Consider the following 19,406-nt stretch of genomic DNA (forward strand, 5'->3'; position numbering starts at 1 on the left):
CCGGGATAGGACCGCACGATGTGCGGGGGAGACTATCTTCCTCTCGGGGAAGATGCTCTTCCGGGAAGGTCGGGCCAGCGGATTGCAGGAAGCAATGCTCTCTGTAGTTCCCTGCCATCCTCGTAAGAGCCAGCGTAGGCACCCGCTGTGGTTTTAGTGAGGTAGGTCTTGGGCCCCCTGATCGATCCATTCGTGGATCGGTCAAGGGGAACAAGGAGTCCCACATAACCCTCATCCTCTACCCGGAGGATAAGGGTACCATAAGGTTTCCACAGTGCAAAAAAAAAAGTTGGGGGACGGCGAGGATGCTGGTGTCCCATGCCGACTCGCCGCCCCCCCGCCTTTTTCCTTCTCGGGGAGAGCGCCGCCCCTGAAGGGGACGACACTCTCTCTCCACGCATCGTGTGGATTGTTCGTGGTTGCGGCGCAGGGCGACACTGACCCCACGCCACGCCCTCCCAAAAAGTTTGGGGGGCGGGGTCACGGCTCGAGTATCCCGCTCGAGCCGCCACCCCCCGCCTCCGGAGTGGTGCTCCCTCCCCCTCCCTAAGGGATAGGGGATTCGATGTCCAGCCCCCGGAGGCCCTCACCAGGGGGCCCCTCTCAGAAGGAGAAGGACCCTCTCTACGGCGCTTGCGCTCTCCCACCGGTGCCTTTCGGCTTCCGGTGAGAGGGCGCTCCCACCGCATCTACGTCTAGAGAGGGGAGGTCACGCCCCATGCGGCAGTGCGCGACCACCATAGGCGCGCGACCCCTCCACCCGGCCACCACGGTTACGGCTCCCTCCGCTCCCTTGGAAGTTAGGATTCGGCCGCAACCAGGGAGGTTGCCCATTTGAGGGCGCGTCCGCGCCGGCCCCGCCTATGCGAGACCGACGCACCCGCGCCACCATTTCTCGTGAGGTCCTAGGGGGGAGCGCCGGGACTTAAGCGTCCCCCCCCCCAAGACCTCATCCCGCGTCCAAATTGGACGCGTGTATATTCGGGACGCACCCCACCCCGACCCCCGCCACCACGAATGGGCGAGCCCATCGACGGCGGGAAAAGAGGGGGCCCGTCCCCATCCTCAATATCCGTCTCTTCCCTCTCCATCCTTCTTCTATTGGGGGCGTGCCCCCCCGATCCCCGCCGCCACAGATGGGCAAGCCCACCGACGGCGGGGAAAGAGGGGCCCGTCCCCATCCCTCCTTTGCCATCTATTGGGGGCGCCCCCCCCCCGACTCCCGCCGCCACAAGTGATCAAGCCCACTGACGGCAGGAAAAGAGGGGGTCCGTCCCCATCCTCCGTATCTGTCTCCTCGTCCCTTCTTCTTCTTCTTCCTCTTCTTCCCTCTCGCTCCCTCCCCCTCTCCGCCTCCTCCTTCTGCAGCTTTACTGTGCTGCAGAAGGAGGAGAACCCTCTCCACGCATCATCGTTTTCTGTCATTGCCCTCAATAGTGAGGGCAATGACAGATCTCCTCCCACTGCGGCCACGAGTTCCTCTCTTTCTTCCGCCCAGGCACCACACTCCTCCAGTGTGTGCTGGGCGGTATTGCACCCGTGGCCGCAGTGCCAGCACCGCGTCATGCGCTCCTTTCCTATACGACCCAAGTACTCACCGAAGCATTCATGGCCTGTGAGCACCTGGGTCATATGGTAGGACACCCCATCTTTGGCCCTGTCCAGCCAGTCTTCTAGACAGGGCCGTATGGCCCCGACGGTGCGCTGACCCGGTAGCCTTGGGTCCATGAGGCTGTCCCTCAACCTTTGGATCAGCGCCCGTCGGGCGTGGACTCTCACCGTACGCCGGAGGCCCTCCGTTATTGGGACGCCCGCCCGCTGATATTCTCTTGTACGCTTGTACACATCTGCGTACATGCGGGCGAGCATCTCCACTGGGGGTACTCCTGCTAGTACCCCCACAGCCGTCCAGCTCACTGTCCGGTAACCCCGACATATTCTGTTGGCCACCCGCTTTTGCAATTGCCTTAAGGCATTTTTTGCACCGCGGGCGGCCCCCAGACTCTCCTCCCATACCGGGGCTCCGTACAGGAGCATGGAATGAATTGTTCCGGCGTACAGTCGGCGAACACCTCCGCCCGGTCCCCCAAGGTTTGGCAGCAGGCGTTGCAGCGCCATTGCTGCCTTCTCCACCCTGGGGGATATTTGGCGGAAGTGCTCGCGGAACGTCCACTTGCTATCGAGGTGGAGGCCCAAGTACTTCATATGGGCCCCCACCTCTATGGTGGTGTCCTCCACTGTGATACGGGCTTCTGGTGGGGCCCCATGAGAGCCGTCGTGAAGAAAGACGGCCTCAGTTTTCTGGGGCGCCACCTTAAGCCCCATCTGACGAATGAGTCGCACGACGCGGTTCACCGCAAAGTTGGCTCGAGCGATGGCGTCTTCCCACGAGTTCCCCCCAGCCATCACCAGTGTGTCATCGGCGTAACACACCGCGTGACAGCCAGGGGGGAGGGCAGTCCGAAGAACGACGTCGTATGCCAGGTTCCACATTAGGGGTCCTAACACTGACCCCTGTGGAACCCCGCACGACATACGACGTCTTTGTTCCTCGGCATTTCTGTCTGTATAGGCCAATTGCCTGTCCCTGAAATAGTCCCTCAAAATCGACACCAGATACGGGGGAACCCTGTGATATTCCAGGGCCTCCCCGATCCGGTGCCATGGCAGGGTGTTGAAGGCGTTGGAAATGTCCAACGAAACTGCCAACAACACCCCGCCTTCCTCTGCAACGGCCCCCGCAATCGAGCGAACCCGCAGTATCGCGTCCACGGTGGATCGCCCGACGCGGAAGCCGTATTGCCCATCGCTTAAATTGGGACCATTTCGGGACAAATCGTAGACGAGGCGATCGACGATGATCCTTTCCAGGATCTTACCCGCCTCGTCTATTAGGCAAATTGGCCTATACGCCGAGGGCACATCCCTCGGTTTGCCCTCTTTGGGAAGGAGGACTGTATGCGCCTTCTTCCACTCTCATGGGAATGAGCCCATGCGGAACCATTCGTTATACAACCTCCGCATGGGCTCTGCCAGACCCCGGTAGGCGAGAGCCCAGGCTTTTCCATGTATGCCATCGGGACCTGGAGCTTTTCCGCTCTTGATCTTCCCGATGGCTTTCTGGAGCTCTCCTCCCGTGACCCCCATGGCCGCCTCGTCCCACACCCAGTCCCGCGCCGGAATCGGGTTTGTGTTTCCCTCCTCCAGCGGGAACAGGGTGTCCACGACTTGGCCAATAAATTGGGGGTCTAAAGTTTCCGTTATGGGGGCCCCCTATCTCTGAGTTTGTTTAAAACTATGCGGTAAGGGCGCCCCCACGGATCCTCGTCCAGGGAGGAGAGCAATTCCTCCCAGGCTCCCGCCTTGGCCTTCCTGATCAGGACGCGCAGGGTATCGCGTCTTTCTTTGTACGCATCCCACGCGTCCTGATAACCCTCGGGGTCTATACGCTCGAGCCTCTTCCTCCTTTGCGCGTTTCTCCTTGCGTGGTCAGAGGATCGCCTCGCTTCGGCGATTTCCTCCGACCACCAATATGCTTTTCGGGGGGACCTATTCTTTACCCTGGGCATGGCTGCATCACAAGCTTCATTTATGATCCTGAGCAGCCACGCCCTTTGTTCTTCCATGTCCTCCCTAATTTCCCCTCCTTGAACCATAAGGGAAGCCTCAATTGCGGCCAGGAACGCGTCCTGGTCCATTTTCTTGAGGCCCCATCTGCGAGAGACAGCTTCTCTCAATCGGCGGCGCTCCACCACTTCTCGGGGGAAGGCATTGACGGAGAACTCTATATATCTGTGATCAGAAAGAGTTTCAACCTCCGTCAGCACCCTCCACCCATGTAACAACTTTGCGGCAGGGCGGGTCGTCCAGGTAAGATCTACAATTGACTTGCCCTGCCGCCTTACACATGTGGCCTCGTTCCCCCTATTACAGGGGACGAGGCCACACTGCACCCCCCAATCCAGTTGCTCGCGACCCCGCCAGTCAGTGCGCGGGGAACCCCAAACGCCAGATTTTGCGTTGAAATCCCCCGCGACCACTATCGGGGCGGGGCGGCGAGCCCTCAGCTGTCCCTCAAGGGCATGTAGCCTCCCGCGAAAGTCCCCTTTACTAAGGTTCGGCGAGAGGTACACGCCCACTACTATGACGGGCCCCCATTGGATCATAACGTAACCCTCCCCCGACTTTAATAGCTCCATCGGGGGAGAGTTTGACGCGTTCCTGCGGGTGATCGCAGCCAAGCCGTCCGTACAGCTTACCCAGTTGTTTTCGGGTACGCGGTACGGCTCTGCTACGATCCCCAATCCACAGTCCCTCTCCGCCATATTTTGGGCGAAGAGGTCTTGGGCCCTCCCTGAATGGTTCAAGTTTGCTTGAAGCACCTTACAGGCCATTGTCGCCTGTTTCTTCATCCGCGGGTCCCGCCGTCTCCATGGCGGCGGGATCTTCCTCCGTTATATTCTCCTGGAGGCGCTTTTTCTTAGCGCCTCCTACTGGGAGCTTCTCCTCCTACCTTTTCTTCCCCCCCTTGTCCTTTGCTCCTTGCACCCCTCTGACACGATATCGAAATCGATAAGGGGGGGGGACTCTTCTTGTTGTTGGGGTTTCTCCCCTTTTCCCGCTTTTGCGGGTGACTCCTGCTTTGAGAGAGGGCGGTCCATTATTTTAGTGAGTGGGACTCCTCTCCTCCCCTTTTGCACCGGTATGCACGCCCTGCTGCCCGTCCTATGGTTGGTGGGCAGCCCTCTATCCGTGCACACCGGGCATTTAACCCCGGGTTCACATTTCCGGGCTGTATGTCCCTCTTCGCCGCAGCGGTAGCATCTACCGCTGCGGTCTACATTGTTGGGGCACCGCGCGCGTACGTGCCCCCCCTCCAGACATTTATAGCACTGGAGGGGGCGTGCCTCTAGCATCTCTACGCGCGCGAGTGCCCATCCAACCCTGATTTGGGCCGTCTTCATTATCTGATTCGCTGCCTTTAGAGGGCAGCGAACCCACACTATTCCCATGCCACCTGGGGTTCTTCTGATTTCCCCCAGGTGGACTTCCTCCTGCTCGCAGTTGCCATTGATGGCAACTGCCTCTAAGATTTCGGGAGCCCTTATCGACTCATCGAGCCCCCGGAGTCTTAATTCTGCCATCTTGGTTGGCCGCTGTACGCGCACACCCTCCTTACCTAATAGGGCCTTTCTCATCCCGAGGGCAAATTTATCAGCCATTTCTTGGCTGTTCGCCCCCGGGATTTCGAAAATATAGGCCCCTGTTACGGCCCTTTTAATCTTGGCTCCCTGGGTGCCAAGATTTAGTATGTTCACTTTTTGACGCGCCTCCCGGAGGTTCTCCTCGTATGGTCCAGGAGGACACTTCACCGTTACGGCCGCCCTTTTCGGTTCCTTCAGCTGCATCCGTGGTTGCGCCTTGTTCATCGGTTTTGGAGTGGGGTTTGCTGCCTCCTGTTTCTTATTTGCGGCTGTGCTTTTGGCTGCCGCCACTTTTGCAGTCTCCTCTGCTGCTCTGACTTTTCTGGCTTTATTGGACACCACTTCCGTCCATGAAGTGACGTCCTTTTGTGGTTCCTCCTTCTTTTTTGGAGCTTGGGGGTTTGGCCTTTTGGGCCCCTCCACTTTCCTCTCTTGTCTGTTCCCCTTTTGAGGGGGAAGTGACTTTCCCTCTTCCTCCGTCTCTCTCGATACCCCCCGTTTGGGAACTCTTGTTGTTGCCGGTCGAGCGGGGGAGTTGAGTGTTGTTGTTGCGGGCAGTATTTTTACTGCCTTGTGCAGCGTCTCAACCCCCTTTATCACCGGCATGGCCTTGGTTGCCTTTCCCTCTTTCGCTGGGGCTGTCTGTTTGGCCGGGGCTGTTTGTTTAGCCATAACTGGCTGTGCCCTTTTCTGCGGCTGTTGTTTCGTCTGCTGTTGTTGTTGGTTTGTCTCCCTCCTTGCTCTCAGGGTTTCCCCATAAGTGGGGATTGGACACCCTAATCTTTTATCCATTACTCTCTCAACAACCCCCTCAATCATGGCGACCAGTGCCATGTGCTTCTCTTTCTCTTCCTCTTCTTTTTTCCCACTATTTTGCGGAATGGTGTATTCCATGCCACCCTTTGCGATATGTAATATCCCGGTTTTGGTGGGGACTCGGACCCTCTTTCCTTGTTTCAAAGGGGAGGGAGGGTTCGCTTTATTGAAGGGAGAAAGAGCGTCCTCCTCCTCTTCAATCTCCATTTTCTCTTCCCCCTGTTCCTCCCTAACCCTTCCCACAATCCCCGAGATGCAGGGGATCTCCTCATCGTATGGTGACGGTGAGATTCCCCGCATCCCGACATCCCTCGTCGGGAAGGCTCACCCGCCGAAAGGCGGAAGTGGGGTCTCTCCGGCCTCCATCGGGGTTGATGGGATCTCCCCACCTTCGGGTGGAAGTGAGGTTCCCTCAATCCACTTCCTTGTCCTTATTCTGGTGCTTTCTTTTTCTGCACCGAGCGGTCCTTTCCTTACCTCCTCTCTCTTCCTCACCTCCATCGGATGGAGCTTTGTGTTGGTCCTTCTTCTGCTCAGTTGTTCCACCTTTCTCTCCAGCTGTTGTTTTTCCATCATCAGCTGGTGTACTTGGTGGCGCAACTCCTCTAATTGCCTTTCGATAGGCACCTCCTTCGGGTTCTGGGCCCTTAAGGCCAGAACTGTGGCCGCCGCGCTCATTTCTGCGGCCGCATCCTTGGCCTGTTTTATCAACGTGCCTTTCATCTTTCTCGATTGAGCAGCCACTTTGTAAATATCTCTCGCCCTCTCTGCCGTTATTGCTTCCAGGTCCTTGGTTGGCGTTTCCTGGAACTCCTCCCCCTTCTCTTTTATCCTCACAAGGAATTCTGTATATGATTTCCCCTGAGAGGGCAAGTATCGGGGATCCAGCACCTCTCTTTCGTTGCGGAGTTCCTCCTCTTTCTCTTTTTCAGCCTGTTTCTCCTGAAGTTTCCGGTACTCACCGATGGTTTCAGGACGGCCAGGTCCTTTTTGTGGCTTCATCGGGGGCAATGCCTCCACCACCTCTTCCTTGCCTTCTTGTTTTTGCTCTTGTTGCAGGAGCGGATTTTTATTATGAAAAGCAGGGAAGTCCTTATCATATATGGTACCTACAGATGTGTACCTTCCTTGAGTGTCCTCACCTTCACTGCCTTGGCTGACAGTGTCATCCCCTTCCGTATCTGCCTCATATTCAGGTTTTCGGATTCCTCTCTTTTTGTAGATGGCATCCTCCCTATCCTTTGCCCTTTGGTTCAGGCGTGTCAATGTAGGATCTTTCCTCGCTCTCTTTTTACTCGATTGTCTCGAGTCTGTCGAGAAGATAAAAGTGAGGCTCCCGTCTGAATTTGCGTCTACAAGGGCTATTCTAGCACATTGCTGTAGGTCCCCCTTCCTGATGTATTCTATTTCCTCCTCCATAGAGGTTTGGAACGTCTTCCTTCCTTGGACCCGTTTCCAGTGGTCCGCCTTGCGCTTCTGCTCCATCCATTTGTTTTGTATTTCCATTTATATTTGTGTTCATCTTGTTTTTCCCACTGTCCCGCTGCGGCTCCGTCCCCCAGGGTATACCCCCACCGGCCAGGAGGTGCCCCGAAACATGACCGGCACACCCCAAGGCCGGGCCCCAAGTTCCCCCGGGGAGGGGACATACGTCGTTGGCCGGAGGGATACCGCACCACGGCCAGACCCCGAGCCCCTTACACACCCGTGTGGGTTTTAACGCCCACACGGGCTTTCAGGGGACCCCCGCCTCCGACAACGGGGGTACCGCAGCGGGTGGCGCCACCCGGGGGGCCCCACGGACGCTTCGGACAGGGTCGCCGCTCCCCGGCCCTGCCCTACACGCCGTGGCGACCAGCCGTCCCCCCACCGGTAATCACGTCCGGTGGAAGGGACTACACCTCTCCTGACCGGCCGGTTCGGAAAGGGAAACGGTCCCGACCGGCCAGGAGTACGAACTCTCGCTGCTGGGCACCGCCGCGGGAACGTCCGAGCGGCCCCAGCGGCAGACCCGCGTGGCACCCTCCGGGCAATGCCCCTTGGGTAACCTCCCCGGGCAAAGCCCCTCGGGTAACCACGCGTGGCCTACTCCGCCGTCCCGGCCCGAGCTCGGAATATGTCCGAGTGGTCCGGGAGCGGCAGCCCCAGGGACGCTGGGACGGGGACCCAGGCTACCCAGCCTGGAGACCCCTAACCAGCACCTTGGGGCTCTACTCTCGTCGCCGGGCCCCGCCTCGGAAACGTCCGAGCGGTCCCGACGACTGACCGCCGTGTCTCCCTCCGGGCAATGCCCCTCGGGTAAACCCTCCGGGCAAGGCCCCCTCGGTTAGTCACGGCTGGTCCCCTCCCCCTTCGGCCCCCGCCGCACAAAAGCCCCACCCCGAGACCCCGAGGGGAACACCCCCGGGAATAACCCCAGAAAATATCCCCCCCAGAGACACGGAATAGTACCCCGGCGGCCGAGGCCGCAGACTGCATGGCGGGAGGGCAAGCGCCGAAGCGCCGTGCAATGCCCTCTCCTAACGGTGCCATGCCACAGGGCGTTTGAATACCGGGTCGCCATCCCTTACCACCTACGAGCCAAGGCTCTAACGGGGAAGTGGGCCCCGTCCCCCAAGACTGCGGGAGGACTCCCACAGTCAAAGAGGAACCCCCAGAAACTAGGGGGAGCCCCCAGAAACCGGGGGTAAGTGTGCCTCAAGATATGAGGCACTGTCCATTCTTAGCACCCCTCGCAAGGCTATCCCCTTGCGAAGGGTGAGCCCCCCACCACGCCAAGGTGGTGGACAACGGGGGGTGCCACACAGGAGGGTGCGATAGATTTCGGGTCCCCACGGAGACCGTCCATCACCAAATGTCCCTCTGCCCGGACATATTACTCGTTGGGGGAGGAGCCTGTACACCTTCCGCCAGACACCCCCCCTCCCCAATCGCGTGTCACTCGCCGAATGTTTATAGTGGAACGAGTGATCCCCACTAGACAGACGTCTGTGTTGGCAAGGAGTCGCCTCTCCTGCGAAACCCCTCTTGGCACCTAGCCCCTGACAGAAGAGGGGAGGTGGGCCCCTCCCAGTGTCATGTGGGGTGAGAGGGCTCACCAGTGTCCCACCCCGGCACAAGGAAACCGAAATCGCAGGAGCACGTGCCCATCCACCGGTCAGACCATGCCATTTAAACCAGGATGTTTCCATTTCGAATACATCCTAGCACCGCCCGCCTTCGTGTTTTTATATGAGGGGAAAGGCGGACCCCTGTTTGTATGATGCATTGCCCTCTGAGTAAAGGCCCAGAGAACCATCATCATCTCTACCCGTGTCCCCGCCTCCGTGTTTTTATACGAGGGGGAGGCGGACCCCTGTTGCTGGCGATGTCAGCCTCCGGGATCCCCCTTCACTTGACATCCCCGCGCCCCGGTGGGCATCCGTGTCTCGACATGAGTGACTCGATATAAATGTGCTTCCGTATTTCCGGAGGGTGAAGCAACCCTCACCACCCACTCTACTTACCGTCTCTTTCGAGCCCCATGCAGAGCGGGTAACGCGTGCAGACCTCAGGCGATCCGCGAATCCCAGCCAACAGATCAACCCGGCACGGCCGAAGCCCATCGGTACATCACCATCAGCCAGGACGCGCAGTGAGGCCGCTCCTACCCGAACACCTCCGACCTCGGAGGCGCAACCTACTAGCGGAGAGGATGGCTGTTCCCGATAGGCTCGTCGAGGCGTACCTCGCCTCCCACCAAGCCGCCACCTCTCCGTGAGCACCCCACGAGCAAGGCACCCGGGCCGGTTCTCCCTCAGATTCGGGAACCAAGCTAAGCTATGTTTCCTTCCTCCTAAGGTCGGCCATCCCGAGGAACAAGCTTCCTTGAGATTGCGCCTAATGCGCCGCGATGACGCCTTTGAGATCACCCGACATCCCCTGCCCCGGCTTTAGGGTAATTACCCCCAGCCACGACCGGACATTCGTCCAGTTTTCGGCTGTGACCGCAGCATTCGAAGGGATTTCAAGCGATCTCGCCAGTATCCAGAAACACATAACGATATATGCGCTCTGCCCGAAGCCAGTACCCCGTTAGCCGCCGAGGGGGTACCTCGACGTTTCCAACTCTCACCACGTGGAGGAGGGGTTGGCACATGGACCGTCGTCCTTTGAGAGTCGCTTAATAGGCCTCCTGTCGACGCTTACCTTTGACGGCGTCGAGACTCCTATGGGGGAACTTCTCCTGTAGATGTCGGTTCATAAAGAGAACTCCCCCGGCTGAGTTGGCAGTAGCCTCAGCGTGAGCCATGAGACTAACCTCCTCCACAGACCACCTGGCTTTAACGCGATCAACATCGATAGCGCTGTTGACCGCCAACGGGTGAACCCGCATGTGGACCCCAAGGACACGCTTGGTCCGGAACTTCGCCGGGCAATGCACACAGCCGAACATGGATATTTCCTTTTCCTGGCTGCCGTGCTCAGCCAGGCTGGCCCCGCTAGTAATTGGCGAGAGACCAGCGACGACCCCGTCAGGGTCCTCCGCAACAGCGGCTTGCTCATTTTGGCGAGCTCTCGCACGCAGTTCCCGGGCCATCCGAGAACCCGGGATTACATTTTCACTTAATTCGTTCATTCATAATTTTACTACGTGTGGGGGGCAAACGGATTGACAGCCGAGAGCCCCCCGAAAACCGGGTCTTTCTTGGCCCCACAACTTACCATGACCACGGCACATGGGCCGAAACCCTTCGGGGCTCATATCGTTGTAACACCGCTTAGCCGTCGCACTGACCAAAAGGTAGGCGACGGTTACCGGGAGCACCACGAGGAGGTGGGGTACAACATGAACGCGAGAGGCTATGTGTTCGCATCGCGTCCCAACTATACTCTCTTAAGTCCGCTCGCGGCGTGTTGCTTTGAGGGCCTAGAGAGTCATAGTTACTCCCGCCGTTTACCCGCGCTTGCTTGAATTTCTTCACGTTGACATTCAGAGCACTGGGCAGAAATCACATTGCGTCAACACCCGCGAGGGCCATCGCAATGCTTAGTTTTAATTAAACAGTCGGATTCCCCTAGTCCGTGCCAGTTCTGAGCTGAGCGTTGAATGGCGGCCGAAGAGGACAACCACGACGGCTCGCGCCGCCACGGAAGCCTCGCAGCAAGGAAGATCCACGGGAGGCCAAGGCACGGGACCGAGCTCGGATCCCGGGACCGGCGCGAGAACGCCGACCGTTCACCTCGCCCAGGCCCGGCACGTCAGCCAGACCCGCTTCCCGACCAAGCCCGACACGCCCCGCTCCTCAGAGCCAATCCTTATTCCGAAGTTACGGATCCAATTTGCCGACTTCCCTTACCTACATTATTCTATCGACTAGAGGCTCTTTACCTTGGAGACCTGCTGCGGATATGGGTACGAACCGGCGCGACACCTCCACGTGGCCCTCTCCTGGATTTTCAAGGTCCGAGGGGAAGATCCGAACACCGCCGCAACTGCGGTACTCTACGCGTTCCAAACCCTATCTCCCTGCTAGAGGTTTCCAGGGAACTCGAATGCTTATACAGATGTAACGAGCCGTTTTCCCGATACAGCCGGACTTCGCTCAGTCGGGATCACAAGGTTCGGGAAGACGGTTGAGGCGAAAAACACAAGACGGTAATTTAATATGCAAATGAATAACTCGTTTATTCAGTAAAGAAAATAAGGTTTCGTACACCTTGGGTACAGACAATAATTCGCGCGCTACTATCAATTCGGTTATCGGAACAAGGCGTGAAACGCTTCGGATAGAGATATCAACATCGTCTGCGATATAATCGAAATACACGTAAAGAACAATGCGTTAAACGCTGCGGATAACTATATCAACATAATCCGTAATCTAAGAGTAATATATGGAATGCAATAGTGCGTTAAACGTTTCGGCTATATACATTTGCGAATTCGCGAGGCAATATTATTATAATTAAAGGAACAAGGCGGTAAACGCTTCCGCTAAATACGTCAGAATAGATCCGTGATATAATATTATAATGACATACACAAGGCGATAAACGCTTTCGTTAAATACATCAAAGTAGATCCGCGATATAATATTATAATTACATAAACAATGCGATAAACGCTTCCGCTACATACATCAAAATAAAGCGGCGAGAGAATAGCAGTACAGAGATTCGCGATCATATGTTTTAGTCGCGAGGTTATTGCCCGTAGGCGTGGGTAGCGATACTTTAAAGGGCCACTGTCTCAAGCGTGTTGATGTTATTGCGCGAACAGTGACGGCGCGTGAAGCGGGGCGCGGCGGGGCCGAGCGCGTGGCTCCGGAATTCGCGTTTTTCTGCACGCTTTCTCGTCGCGCCCGAGAGAGCGTTCGATATATTGAATTGGACGCGTTGGTTCGCACGTGTCGATATTTCGCGTTCTCGCGAGTTTCCTCGCGTGGATTCTTACGGGATTTTTACGGGATTTCGGGATGGCGACTGACGACGGAAACTCCCGTCCAAGGCGGGGAACTCCCTACCCTGTGTTGATGTCCAGTGCCGGGGTACGGAGGGATACGAGCGTTTCCGCTAATCGAGAACTCTCGATAGAGACCGGGCATCCCCGACCCCTGTGGTCATTTACTCGTGGTCAGCTGAGTTGGTTCGGAATGCTTTCAGAACGGCATGGGTGGGAACTCCCACCGGAGGCAGAGTACGCCCGACCCCCTGGCTTATCCGTCTTTATCGGAATCGGTTTCGGAGCTGGAGATGTGTGTGAGAGCGGATTGGGAACCGGAGTGATCTTTCCCGTCTCGGATCGCTCTTTTTAAGCGTCCCGGTTTCGAGTTCGGGATTTTCCGCGCGTCTTCGGTAGCGTTCGAGTCGTTTCGTGACGTCGCTGTTTTCGGTACAGTGCGCCGAACGGATTTTAAACCACTGGCCCGATTTGCGTGTATTACTAAATGGTGGCGCATTGCGCCCGCTGCTTCGCCCGGCAGGTGTTTGTCGGGCGCAGCCTTCCGCACGGTGTTCGGTCGGGCAACGGGGGCTATCATTACACAGAAAAGAAAACTCTTCCCGGATCTCCCGACGGCGTCTCCAGGTCATTTTGGGTTACCCCGACGAACACTCTTACGAGGGCCCGAATTGTATGCGGTTCCGCTGACGGGTTCCGGAATAGGAACCGGATTCCATTTCGCCCGACGGGCGTGTGTCTTTCGTTGTTTAATATAGATCATAGGCATACATTGTATAATATGAAATATATCACTTTTCTCGACACTCGAGTATACTGTACGCCGTCATTGACATAGGATTTCTCCTAGGACTTAGGATCGACTGACTCGTGGGCTGTTCACACGAAACCCTTCTCCACGTCAGTCCTCCAGGGTCTCGCTGGAGTATTAGCTACTACCACCAAGATCTGCACCGACCAGACCCTTCTGCGCTCACCGTCGCGACCCTCCTACTCGTCAGGGCTTCCTGACGACGCGAGAGAGACAAACGCTCCCGTTGCCGCCCCACTTGCCGCTGACGGCAGAGTATAGGCTCGACGTTCCAGCGTCATCCATTCTCAGGGCTAGTTGCTTCGGCAGGTGAGTTGTTACACACTCCTTAGCGGATTCCGACTTCCATGGCCACCGTCCTGCTGTCTTAAGCAACCAACGCCTTTCATGGTGTCCCATGAGCGTCGAGTTGGGCGCCTTAACTCTGCGTTTGGTTCATCCCACAGCGCCAGTTCTGCTTATCAAAAATGGCCCACTTGGCACTCTGATCCGAAATGCTTGTGGCTTCATAATTCAAGAAAGCCAGAGATTTCATCCATTTAAAGTTTGAGAATAGGTTGAGGTCGTTTCGGCCACAAGGCCTCTAATTATTCGCTTTACCAGATGAGACTCGCACGCGTTCCGTGCGGAACGGCCAAGTGCCAGCTATACTGAGGGAAACTTCGGAGGGAACCAGCTACTAGATGGTTCGATTAGTCTTTCGCCCCTATACCCAATTCCGACGATCGATTTACACGTCAGAATCGCTACGGACCTCCATCAGGGTTTCCCCTGACTTCGTCCTGACCAGGCATAGTTCACCATCTTTCGGGTCCCAACGTGTACGCTCTGGGTGCGCCTCTTCTCGCGATGAGAACGAGACGCCCCGGGAGTGCGAGGCCGCATCGCGACGCGGCCCATCCTCCCTCGGTCGACGGCCAGGGCCGACCTTCACTTTCATTACGCCTTTAGGTCTCGCGACAAGTCCCAATGACTCGCGTACATGTTAGACTCCTTGGTCCGTGTTTCAAGATGGGTCCTAAGAGTACCCAAAGCAGTAGCGTCGCCGACCGGTATCGGTCTCCCGCGAAACCGCGGGAGACGTTCGCAGACCTGTCGAAGGTGTACCGTACTTGAACCAACAGCGGGCCAGGACCGGGGACGGCGCAAAGTCCGTAACCTCCGAGTACCGTGGCGCGCGCTTGCGATGGTCCCGACGCACCGTAAAGAGTGCGGCCTGACACCTTGCGCGTACCGCCGAGCAGCCGGCCGGGCGACCGGGGGTTTGTCGCGTGCCGTTTTACCGGCGACGCGACAGGCACCGCACCCGGGCCGTAGACCGACACCCAGCGGGTCGCGACGTTCTACTTGGGGAGAAGTGCACGACGACGAGCACCGGACATCGGCGCACGGTAGCGTGCCCGCGCGCGAGCCGCGAGGACTCCGCGGGACATCGCCGACCGACGCGAAGCCAGCGCCGCTGACGATGAATCTCCCCGTTCGAACTTTAGGGTTTCATAGGTTTACACCCTGAACGGTTTCACGTACTCTTGAACTCTCTCTTCAAAGTTCTTTTCAACTTTCCCTCATGGTACTTGTTCGCTATCGGTCTCGTGGTCGTATTTAGCCTTAGATGGAGTTTACCACCCACTTAGAGCTGCACTCTCAAGCAACCCGACTCTAAGGAGAGATCCTCCCGAGACGCGCACCGGTCGCTACGGGCCTGGCACCCTCTACGAGTAAGTGGCCCCATTCAAGATGGACTTGGACGCGACGCGACACCTCAGGATAAGCGGATCCTCCCAAACATCACATTTCCCTGCGGCGGAACCGCGGGATTCGGTGCTGGGCTCTTTCCTGTTCGCTCGCTGCTATTAAGGAAATCCTGGTTAGTTTCTTTTCCTCCGCTTAATAATATGCTTAAATTCAGCGGGTAATATCGCCTGCTCTGAAGTCGTCGAAATCTTTAATTTGGTAGCCGCCGCCTCCTCCGCGTCGCTCGTCTCGCGCTTCTTCTTCTACTTTCTCTTTCCTCCGGGGAGGAAAGTTCAAGTTACGAAGAACGGAAATAACGTCGACGTGAGAGCAGCGGCAGCTGCGTATACCGCGTGAAGCGCGAGAGGCAAACAATCGCCAAGCCAACAACACTCGGTGGTGCGTAAGGTTGTGACCGGACGATGGGTCTTGAGAGTTCGGGAGTTATGTTGTTTAGGTAGTTTTCCTACCTTTAACACGGTCGCCAGTCCGTTTCTCTACACCACGGACAAGATCTCTGGATCCCCAGAATGAGAACCCCTTCTACAGATGAGTACCGCTGCTGCGTAGTCTACCTTGTACACAGAGAAGACCTTTGGATCCCCAGGATGAGAACCCCTTCTACAGATGAGCACCCTTACTGCTTCACTGCTCGCGGCTACTGCGTAGTTTCCTTTGTCCGAGACAAAGGCACAAGATGACGTCATCCAACTGTCACCTTTGTTCGTTGTATGCAATGACGCAACACTCGCGTCACACACTTTGTTAATAATTAATCGTATTAATTATTGTTTCAGGATCCACCAGGATGTGGCGGCTTCCAGTCTATGCGTCAGGGCCTGTCCAGGATTCACCGAAGACGTCACCACGCACAGGATTTCGTTTATGGATAAATGAACGAGCACTCGATTTTATATTATAAATATAAAATATTTATTTAAAATTAATATAAAATAAATCTCTCCCGTCACATCCAAAACAAAATAAAATATACTCGCACAAATAAAATAAATATTCTTTGTTGAATTGCACGACTTGACTCATGCTTGTTTCCGCGTCGGTGGTCGCGAGAGCAAGAGCCTCGATCCCTCTCTCGGCTCTCCCTATATAGCCGAGCCCCCACTCCGCATGATGGAGAGCTCCTTGCGCCTGCGCCTCCTACAATCACGCATACGCGTCTTAAACTCTAAATACATATCGTTTGCGCTTATTATATCTAACCGCTTACAGTTTAATAAACGCTTAAATTTACCGCAATTAATAATAATTAATAATTAAATAAAAACTAAATATAATATGTTTATCTTCGCAATGGTAAGTACCATTGGTAAGATTGAATGTCGGTAAACTTACCGACTGTACTCGGTCGGTAAGTCGGTAAGTTCTTTATTGTTCACTTTACAGTCGGTCACTTATCGTCCGTCGGTAAGTTGTCAGGCTCGACGTGTAAAGTCTTTTTTCCTCGGGTCGGTTAGTTACCGACCGTCGGCTGTCGGTAACTGTTTATCTCCTGTCACTTAGTTACCTCAGAAGAAGTCGGCAGCGGCTGACCTCTTTCCCTGGTCCCGGATCTGGCCTTTCGGGACCCCTTCAGCCGTCTTCTCCTCTGTAGACGGGCTTGGCGGCTGCTTGGCTGGCTCTTTGCTGGCTCCGGCTGTCACCATCCTTTCCACCCGGACCTGCGGTTGCATAGTCCCCCTCAAAGGGCTTCGTCGTGACTTTTCAATCTGAAAAGCACGACTAGGCTCTTTGCTTGTTGTGGGTTTGTCGGCTGTCGGTAACTGTTTATCTCCTGTCACTTAGTTACCTCAGAAGAAGTCGGCAGCGGCTGACCTCTTTCCCTGGTCCCGGATCTGGCCTTTCGGGACCCCTTCAGCCGTCTTCTCCTCTGTAGACGGGCTTGGCGGCTGCTTGGCTGGCTCTTTGCTGGCTCCGGCTGTCACCATCCTTTCCACCCGGACCTGCGGTTGCATAGTCCCCCTCAAAGGGCTTCGTCGTGACTTTTCAATCTGAAAAGCACGACTAGGCTCTTTGCTTGTTGTGGGTTTGTCGGGTGTCGGTACCTTGGATTTTTTGCTGGCGAGGTTTTCTTTATTCTCCTCCAGTGATATTCTTCTTTTTGTAGCCTCCTTTAGTGTGATATCACTCAGTATTTTTGGCTTAGATCTTGGTTTCTGCTTCTTTTCCTCGACTTCTATTGTATCGATGGCTTTTTGTGTCGGTTTATCGATTTCTATTATATCGACGTTTTCTTCCTTCACAATTCTTATATTCTTTCGCATCAGCCCTTTTTCGATTAGGAAGTCTGCTGCGAATGGTTTAGCTTTTTCGGCCTGCTCTTTTAGGAACTTGACTTCCATTATCGTTTGTATTTCGAATAAGTCAGATCCGTCATCGTCTTTTAAAATCGATCTGTCAAAGTAGGTCTGCGACAAACCTTGAGCCTTGATCGCCGAAATGATCATTGCGTTGATCCTTTTCGTTTTTATATCCTCGGCCTCGATTAGCTCGTCGATTTCCTCGGTCGAAAATGTGTTGAGCTCCTCCTCTGCCTCGGCGAATTTTCGCAACATTTTTGTGCGGGTCTCCCTTTGCCTCTTCACTCCTTTGAGCCGAATAATCTGTAACGCTCGTTTGTATGCGTCGTCTTCTTCCTCGAAGAACGTTTGCACAGCGCTGGATTGCTGCTCTTTATCCATGATTTCTTTGGATTCTTCTGATAACTTGTCGCACGTGTTGTTAGCTGTCACAAGTGAACGGCCATATTGGATCTTGACCTCAGGGCATGTTTCCATGTGGCTGCGGTCGCTGTCCTTCTGCCATCTATGTGTGTTCTGAAGTTTTATCTTCATTGTTAATACGATTAATTTTTTCCCCTAGACTAGTGACTTTTTGAAAAATCGTATTTTTCGCAGTTTCTCGCGATTTCTTGCTTAATTCTAACTTATTATTAAAGTTTGAACTATTGTTTATATTCTTATACGGTAAATTATTATTTTTAACGCTGTTATCCACTATTTTCTTATTTGTTAGCGGATTGTTGGTATATTTCCTTTCGGAATCGTATATTTGTGTTACATAATTATTTGTTTGTGAATTTTCACTAGATGCTAGTGATTTTCCCCTAGTAACTTCTTTAATTTCAGCTAAATTCTTGAAAATTTTGCTTCTATCTTTATTTTCAACCAATTTATTTAACTTTTGGGTACTTAGCATCGCCATTGCACCGCTTTCTATCTCGTTATCGATAGGTGTTAAAATTATTGATTCTGACGATGAATCTGTTAATTCATCGACTATTTCGACTTCATTAGTCGACTTTCGTTTTATAAATATATTATCACTAGAATCTAGTGACTTCTTAATATCGTATCTTAAATCTACGTGACTTAAGGCTAAATTCCGATTAATTTCGGGTTGTTTCGGTTTCTTACGACTAGTTTTAAAGTCTCTATGAATGTCTTTTAAGTCTTTGCCGAAATCTTATATTTTATTCGGTTCTCCCCTAATTTGGGAATTTTCCGCAACGCATGCACTTTTTGCACTGTCGGGAATTCGGATTTCCGATAGATTCGGAATTTCTCTGCTTTCGCGCACACGAAAACCACTTTCGCGCACACTTTGCTTTTTCCCATGTCGTCCGTCGTTTTGGGGTTGACATTGACTTCCTCCGGGTTCCTTGTCATCCCTCTGGTCAGCTTGGCTGCTTTCGGGTTCCTGGACATCCTTCTGGTTACCTTGGCTGTCTGCTCCCCTGAACTCCAAAGATATGTGTTCGCTCCATCTCGTTAAAGCGTATTGTGTCTCGATTGATGCACATTTGCTTTTGTTGAGATTTTTGGCTAGTTCTCTTCGCGTAATCCTCCCGATCATGAGACATGGTTCGTCTCCTTCAAGGATCATTGCTTCTATGTTTAATTCTCTTCCGTAGGCTTCCATTTTTATTGGAACTGCTCGGATTTTAATTTTCTTCTCTCTTTTCAGATAAGCTGGGATGTTTTTTGGAGTTTTTATTCTCTCCAAGATGTGTCCATCACTTTCAATTCTTTGGATTGCTTTTTTAGTGATTACATTAAATTCTCCACGTGTGTCCATCAAGATCTTCATCACTTGACCTTCTACTAGACCCATCGTGAACGGAATTTGTTTGTTTCCGTATCAACTTGGTTATTCTTGATATATGGCGCATCCCCTTTTCGCTAATCTTTTCTCTCCTTTTCCTTCTCAGGGATTGCTGGCTGACTTCCTGGCTCACCGTTGACGATCCTGCTTCGTCGTCTGTGATCTCCACATCTATCGGCGTTGAGTTTCCTTGCGGCTCGCTCCAGGTAAGTTCCTCCTCCCTTGTTACTTCGTCTTGATCTTTTAGATCGCTGATAAATCTGTCGATTTGTTTGTG

The 19,406-nt window shown here is 54.4% G+C and overlaps 1 pseudogene; it reads right to left on the reverse strand.

Annotated features, from left to right (window-relative positions):
• Positions 1–11,374: 11,374 nt before the first annotated feature.
• On the reverse strand, positions 11,375–15,186 carry LOC145945760 (large subunit ribosomal RNA; annotated as a pseudogene).
• Between the last annotated feature and the right edge of the window lie 4,220 nt (positions 15,187–19,406).

The sequence above is a fragment of the Prenolepis imparis genome, unplaced genomic scaffold (assembly GCF_030444845.1).
Source record: "Prenolepis imparis isolate NDT839.2.m4 unplaced genomic scaffold, iyPreImpa1.0 SCAF_14, whole genome shotgun sequence".
NCBI classification, from domain to species: domain Eukaryota; kingdom Metazoa; phylum Arthropoda; class Insecta; order Hymenoptera; family Formicidae; genus Prenolepis; species Prenolepis imparis.